Here is an 8409-nt window from a genome sequence, read left to right on the forward strand (position 1 = left end):
ATCATATTATGTATATTTTGCCCCCACTCACAAAATTTTCTGGATCCGTCACTGTATGTGACTAGACCCCAATTCCTTAGACCTTTCTAGTCTCCTCTAAAGTTCATCAACTGCCAATTCCTTAGTCAATTAATTCCAATTAGAGGGTAAAAATCAATTTTCAGTTTTCATGCCACAAAAACTCTAATTACCCAAAAATAAGGGGATTATATGTCACGCATCCCGTTAAATCCAAATAATTAAAATTTAGGAGAATATGTTTTCAAGCTGTTGTTCAAGTATAGAGCTTTTCCAAGTTATACAATAACTCAAATAGAAAGAGGGTCATACTTCCGTTCCACCCAAATTCATAACATAAAGAACGAAAACAATTCTTAAATATAAATCCAAAACATAAATTAAAATAGAAAAAGTAATAAAATCAATCCATACAAATAGACAGAGCTCCTAACCTTAACAGTGGAGGTTTAGTTGCTCATAGAATGTAGAATGTAAATTTGTATAGAATTCCCTAATAGAATCCCTCTAATCTAGTCTAATCTACCTAATAGGAGAGAAGTCTCCCTTTTTATAACTAATCCTAATTAATTTAAAATCAAAAATTAAAAATAATATCTTTTCCTAAAAGATAAGATTTGAATTTAAATTCGAATTAATTAACAGATCTTCAGTTGATGGTTGGGGACCACTTGATTTGTCCATTCTGCAGCTTCTAATCTGTGTTTTATGGGCTAAAAACTGGGTCAAAACAGCCCAAAATTCGTAACCAGCGTCATTTGTATTTTTGCAGATCGCGCATGTGACGCGTCCGCGTCGTCCACGCGTTCGCGTCATTTGTGCAGATTCCAGTCCACGCGTTCGCGTCAAGCACGCGATCGCGTCATTGCGATTTCTCCATTCCGCGCGGTCGCGTGAGCCATGCGTCCGCGTCGGTCTTCGCTGGTCATCTCTTTGGTTTCTTCTTATTCTCTGCAGAAACTTCATCAAATTCCTCCGAATGCTACCTAAAATAAATAAAATTGCACAAAACTCAAAATAGCATCCATAGTGGCTAAAATATAATTAATTCTTAATTAAACTCAACAAATTAGATGCAAATTCACTAGAAAAAGATAGATAAGATGCTCACGCATCACAACACCAAACTTAAACTGTTGTTTGTCCTCAAGCAACCAAAACTAATATAAGCTTATGATGTGAATTTGCATGAGAATGAGAGTTCGATTAAGCTCATGTTTCTTTTTATAGTGGGGTTTATAACTGTAATCCTGAATAGGTTTGGCATCTCACTCTCCTTTGAATCAAGAATGTTATTGTCATTCAGAATTAGAATCCGGATGATATTATGAATTCTCTGATCTTTACATTTCAGTTTAATCCTTAAACACAGTAACATTTACTTTAATTTATTTTTCTTTGGTGCTTTGCACCTTGAGCCTAGCCGTGACTTTAAATGTTTTGTCTCAAGAGTTACTTGACACAGAAACACCACAAGCACTTAACTGGGGAACTCTCTTTGAGTTCTGATTTTTCTTTCAATTACTCTTAGATAGTGGTGCTCAAAGCCTTTGGCATACTCTATTAAACGCACTTGGTCTCGACTCTAAGTGTTCTGTCTCAAGGATTACTTGACACAATCACACCACAAGCATATGACTAGGGAAACAACTCTTTGAGCTTTTAATCATGTCTGACCTCCCTAGTCATTGATGCTCAGAGCCTTGGACCTTGCTTTTATTATTATTATATTTTTTTTATATAATGATTTTTTTTGCTGTTTCTTTTGCTTCAAGGATTAAATTTTTGTTTATTTCAGAGAAGTCATAATAATTCTCTAAATTCCTGTTCCTTATACATCAACATCCCTTGATTCAAATTCAAATATGCACTGTTCATATCATGCATTCAAAAATTACAGAAAATACCACCACATTTAAGTAAATAAGACTATTCTTAGAATTAAACTCAATTTCTCATGCAATACATCACTTCTTTTTTCTTTTCTTTTTAGATTCAAGTTCATTGAGTGGTACATGAAACATCTTTTCAGCATTAAAGCAATTAAACGAAAACTAATCCTAGGATTCTAACTAATAAAAGATCATGCAACAGACAAAGTAAAATAGCAGAAAACCGAAACATAACATAGAAAAAGAAAGGAGAAATAAAAATGAAAGGAACTCAACCACCTTAGTTATCCTAGCTGTCGTTTTATTCTTCAGGTTGTGCTCCTTAATGAAGATGATTCGCCTCCCTTTTGGTGCCATAGGAAGAGATAGAAAACCCTTAAGCGAAGCGTCAACACCAAACTTAAAGGTTTGCTTGTCCTCAAGCAAACAAAACTGAAAATAGAAAGAGATAAATATTATGAGGAAAGAAAAATAAAAGGATAAAAGAATAAGAGAGAATTAGGATTGGGAGAGAGAGAGAAAGAAAACTGGGTGGCGAGCTAGTGTGGCGCAAGCAACGCGAACGCGTGGGGCACGCGTTCGCGTGATTGCGTTTTAGTTAGTTGACGCGGTCGCGTCGGTCACGCGGTCGCGTGACCCATGTTATGCTTCAGGCGCGAGTGCAGCCTCGCGCCTGCACAACTCTCTGTTCAAATTTAAATATTTGCCAATTTAGGGGTGACGCGATCGCGTGGAACATGCGATCGCGTGAGCGGCTTCAGAAGGGAATGACGCGGACGCGTCGGCGACACGTTCGCATGATAGGGATTATGCGTCTAGCACCAAGCCAGCACCACTCCAGCACAATATTTGGTTGTGCACGCTTTTTACGTCGAAAAATCAGGGCACACGGTCATGTGGGTCACGCGGTCGCGTGGGAGGCTAATATTCCCACATGACGCGGACGCGTCGGCGATTCGGTCGCGTGGGGCGATTTGTGCCACTGGCACGCCTCCAGCCACGCTCCAGCGTGACTCTCTGTTTGTTTTTATTTTCTCCCCTCTCCTTGCGACGCAGACGCGTCGCTGATGCGATCGTGTCGCGTGGCTTTTTTTTTTAAATATAGCTTGAGGTGTTCGGTTCCTGTGTTAAAAATAGCTGTATGATCAGAAAATTAGTAAGAACTCAATAAAAATAAAATAAATGAGAAAATAACTAAGGATACGAAAAAGAACGATCATATCACGGTGGGTTGTCTCCCACCAAGCACTTTTAGTTAAAGTCCTTAAGTTGGACATGTGGTGATCTCCTTGTCATGGAGGCTTATGCTTGTACTGATCCAGGAATCCCCACCAATGTTTGTAATTCCAATAGCTACCGGGATCCCAAACCAGGCGTATAACGCCTTTGAGAAAATTGAAGCAAGTGACAAGGCCACAAGAGAGTTGATTTTGGGGATGAATTCCAGGGTCCCAAATCTTGCTTTTACGTCCGTCTTCTTGTGGATCACCATTATTTCCACCTAGTGGCAAGCAATCTGAATTCTCACAGAGACATCTAAACAACCTTCTAGACCCATTCAAATTAGCTCTACACCAATCCTTGCACTTTAATTTGGAGCATGCAACCATATTGAACCTTGCTTGAAAACTCTTACCACTAACCATATTCCTCTTGCTCTTAATGCCACAAAGAGCTCTAAGTTGACCATCCGTCTCAAGTAGCCCATATTCAAGTGGGAAAGTAAGGATTAAGGGTAGAAATTTTATCCACTTGAATGTTGTATTGGATGGTGATGGCTTTGGGAGATGTCTTGCAAGCTCCACTCCCTTGTGTTCTTCTTTGAATTCTTCTACCTCTTTGCAAGCTTTCTCAATTTCAACCTCTTCCTCTTGGTAGCTTTCTTCTAATTCAATCTCTTTTTCATTACTTACCAAGGACATTGGAGGTTGTGCATCTTCCTCTTCTTCTAATTGCTTGCTTATTTGGCCCATTTGCACCTCCAAGTTTCTAATGGAGGCTCTGATTTCCTGCATAAAACTCATCATCATCTCCCAATTAGGATCTTCTTGGGATTTAGAGTTTGCCTCTTGAAGAAGATTTTGGGTGTTGATAGCTGGGACTTGCATGCCACCCATCTGTTGAGTAAGTAGATTTAATTGCTGAGTCATAAGCTTGTTCTGGATAAGAATAGCATTCAGAGTTTCTACTTCCATAACACCCTCCTTTTGAGAAGCCTCAATATCTGATGGTGGCTCTTGATATGGGTAGAAAGATGATGGTTCTTGGTAGTTGAAAAAACTTGGAGTACTGAAGTTTCTTTGGTTTTGGCTTTGCCAACCAAAATTTTGATAGTTCCTCCATCCACCATAGTATGAATCACTACTTGGATGCAAGTAGTAACCCATGTGATCTCTTTCCATTATTTTTCCTTAGCACAAAACACCAAAAAAGATTAAACGCACCATGTGGTAAACAGGAAAGTATAGAAGAAAGAACAGAATTCAAAGAATTAAAATAAAACTACTAGGAAACACCAAACTTAATTTCAAAAAATAAAAAAAATTTAATAAAATAAATCAAAATATTTATTTTATTTTATTTTTTTTTTGAAAATTAAAATTTAATAAATTTTTTTTTATATTATTATTATTATTATTATTATTTTAAATAAGTAATAAAAGAGAAAGAAAAAAAAAATTTTAAACGAAACAGGAGAAGGGGGACAGGGGGTTAAACGAAAAAGGAAAAAAATAAATAACGTAAAGAAAAAGAAAAAAAATTAACGTAAAGTAAAAATAAAAAAATACCGTAAAAAAAAATTTTCTCTTTTTTTTTTTCTTTCGAAAATTTAAAGCAATTTTTTTTTATAAAATTAAAAATAAATTTTTTTTCAAAAATATGTAAAACAAAATTTTTAAATAAAATTAAAACTAAAATGCCTAATCTAAGCAATCAAACAACTAATAGTTGTTAATCACAATCAATCCCCGGCAATGGCGCCAAAAACTTGATGTGGAATTTATAACCCACACTTATTAACTGGCAAGTGCACCGGGTCATACCAAGTAATACTTTACGTGAGTAAGGGTCGATCCCACGAGGATTGATGGATCAAGCAACAATGATTGATTGATTGGATTAGTTAGGCAAGCAGAAATTGGTTTTGAAATATTCAAAAGATTTAAGTTTGAATTCAAAAATATCAAAAGTATAGACAATTAAATAAATTGGGAATAAAATATGGATAAACAGTTAAGCCTTTAGAGTTATCTATTTTTCCGGATTAACTTTTCTTACTAACTATTTTAATTATGTAGGATTTAATTTATGGCAAACTATATGTGACTAGACCCTAATTCCTTAGACCTTTCTAGTCTCCTCTAAAGTTCATCAACTGCCAATTCCTTGGTCAATTAATTCCAATTAGAGGGTAAAAATCAATTTTCAGTTTTCATGCCACAAAAACTCTAATTACCCAAAAATAAGGGGATTATATGTCACGTATCCCGTTAAATCCAAATAATTAAAATTTAGGAGAATATGTTTTCAAGCTGTTGTTCAAGTATAGAGCTTTTTCAAGTTATACAAGAACTCAAATAGAAAGAGGGTCATACTTCCGTTCCACCCAAATTCATAACATAAAGAACGAAAACAATTCTTAAATATAAATCCAAAACATAAATTAAAATAGAAAAAGTAATAAAATCAATCCATACAAATAGACAGAGCTCCTAACCTTAACAGTGGAGGTTTAGTTGCTCATAGAATGTAGAATGTAAATTTGTATAGAATTCCCTAATAGAATCCCTCTAATCTAGTCTAATCTACCTAATAGAAGAGAAGTCTCCCTTTTTATAACTAATCCTAATTGATTTAAAATAAAAAAATTAAAAATAATATCTTTTCCTAAAAGATAAGATTTGAATTTAAATTCGAATTAATTAACAGATCTTCAGTTGATGGTTGGGGACCACTTGATTTGTCCATTCTGCAGCTTCTAATCTGTGTTTTCTGGGCTGGAAAGTGGGTCAAAATAGCCCAAAATTCGTAACCAGCGTCATTTGTATTTTTGCAGATCGCGCATGTGACGCGTCCGCGTCGTCCACGCGTTTGCGTCATTTGTGCAGATTCCAGTCCACGCATTCGCGTCAAGCACGCTGATGAGCGGATAATTTGTACACTTTTTGGCATTGTTTTTAGTATGTTTTTAGTATCTTTTAGTTAGTTTTTAGTATATTTTTATTAGTTTTTAATTAAAATTCACTTTTCTGGACTTTACTATGAGTTTGTGTGTTTTTCTGTGATTTCAGGTATTTTCTGACTGAAATTGAAGGTTCTGAGCAAAAATCTGATCCAGAGACTGAAAAGGACTGCAGATGCTGTTGGATTCTGACCTCCCTGCACTCGAAGCAGATTTTCTGGAGCTACAGAAGCCCAATTGGCGCGCTCTCAACGGCGTTGGAAAGTAGACATCCAGGGCTTTCCAGCAATATATAATAGTCCATACTTTGCCCAAGATTTGATGGCCCAAACCTGCGTAGCAAACCGGCCTCAGAAATTCCAGCGTTAAACGCCGGAACTGGCATAAAACTTGGAGTTAAACGCCCAAACTGGCATGAGAACTGGCGTTTAACTCCAGAAAACGTCTCTACACATAAAAGCTTCAATGCTCAGCCCAAGCACACACCAAGTGGGCCCGAAAGTGGATTTTTCTGTCATTTACTCATTTCTGTAAACCTTAGGATACTAGTTTACTACTTATAGGACCTTTTGACTTGGTAATCAGTACGGAATGCGACCTTATGACATTGTACACCTTTTCTTCCACAGCATGAGTCTCTAAACCCCATGGTTGGGGGTGAGGAGCTCTGCTGTGTCTTGATGGATTAATGCAATTACTACTGTTTCTCATTCAATCATGCTTGCTTCCATTCTAAGATAATACTTGTTCTTAATCCGGATGAATGTGATGATCAGTGACAATCATCATCATTCTCAACTATGAACATGTGCCTGACAACCACCTCTGTTCTACCTTAGATTAAGTAGTTATCTCTTGGATTCTTTTATCGGAATCTTCGTGGTATAAGCTAGACTGATGGCGGCATTCAAGAGAATCCGGAAGGTCTAAACCTTGTCTGTGGTATTCTGAGTAGGATTCAATGACTGAATGACTGTGACGTGCTTCAATCTCCTGAAGGCGGGGCGTTAGTGACAGACGCCAAAAGAATCACTGGATTCTACTCCGGTCTGATTGAGAACCGACATATGGAATGCCGTGCCGTGACAGGGCATTAGGAATCGTTCCAATGAGAGGATGGGAGGTAGCCACTGACAACGGTGAAACCCTACACACAGCTTGCCATGGAAGGAGACTTGCGTGTTTGATGAAGAAGACAGTAGGAAAGCAGAGATTCAGAAGATGGAGCATCTCCAAACCTCAACCTATTCTCCATTACTGCAAAACAAGTAACCATTTCATGTTCTTTTGCTTTTCACAATCAATCCCGATAATTTCTGATATCCTGACTAAGATTTACAAGATAACCATAGCTTGATTCAAGCCGACAATCTCCGTGGGATCGACCCTTGCTCACGCAAGGTATTACTTGGACGACCCAGTGCACTTGCTGGTTAGTTGTGCGGGATTGCAAAAGTGTTATTGCAATTTCGTGCACCAAGTTTTTGGCGCCGTTGCCGGGGGTTGTTCGAGTTTGGACAACTGACGGCTTGTCTTGTTGCTTAGATTAGGACTGTTTTATTTTTGTTGGTTTAGAGTTTTTTTTTTTGTTGAGTCTAGTTTCATATTTTAAGTTTGGTGTCATTTGCATGCTTTTGTTTTTCTTTTTGATTTTCGATTTTTGCATGCTCGTAGTCCCTTTTTGATTCATAAAAGTTCTAAGTTTGGTGTCCCCTTTGTGTTTTTCCTTTAAAATTTTCGAAAAAAAAATAGTGTTTGATTTTCTAAAATTTTAAGTTTGGTGTCATTTTGTGTTTTTCTCTTTCCTCTTTTTAAAAAAAAATCAAATCTTTTTCATAAAAACTTTTCAATCATATCTTCTTAATTGCTGTTTTCAAAATCTTTTTTTTTACTAATTGATTCAGTTCTCAATTTGCTTTGATCTTATTTTCTTTCTAATTTTCGAAATCTTATTTTATTTTCCTTTTGACTTTCGAATTTTTATTTTAAATTTCCTTTTTGTTTTTATTTTTATTTTTCGGTTATTTCAAAAAAAAAAAAACAAACAAAATTTATCTCTTTGCAATTGTTATCATTTCCCTTTTGTCCATTATGGACTTAAGTGGAATTAACCAGTCCAGAAGGACTCTAGGGTCCTATGCCAACCCCAATACAGCTGCATATGGGAGTAGCATCTGTGTACCTCCCATCAAAGCAAGCAGCTTTGAGCTAAACCCTCAACTCATTATCATAGTGCAGCAAAATTGCCAGTATTCCGGTCTTCCAGAGGAAGAACCTACTGAGTTTCTGGCACAGTTCTTACAAATTGCTGACACA

This window comes from Arachis stenosperma, chromosome 4, assembly GCF_014773155.1.
Source record: "Arachis stenosperma cultivar V10309 chromosome 4, arast.V10309.gnm1.PFL2, whole genome shotgun sequence".
Lineage (NCBI taxonomy): Eukaryota > Viridiplantae > Streptophyta > Magnoliopsida > Fabales > Fabaceae > Arachis > Arachis stenosperma.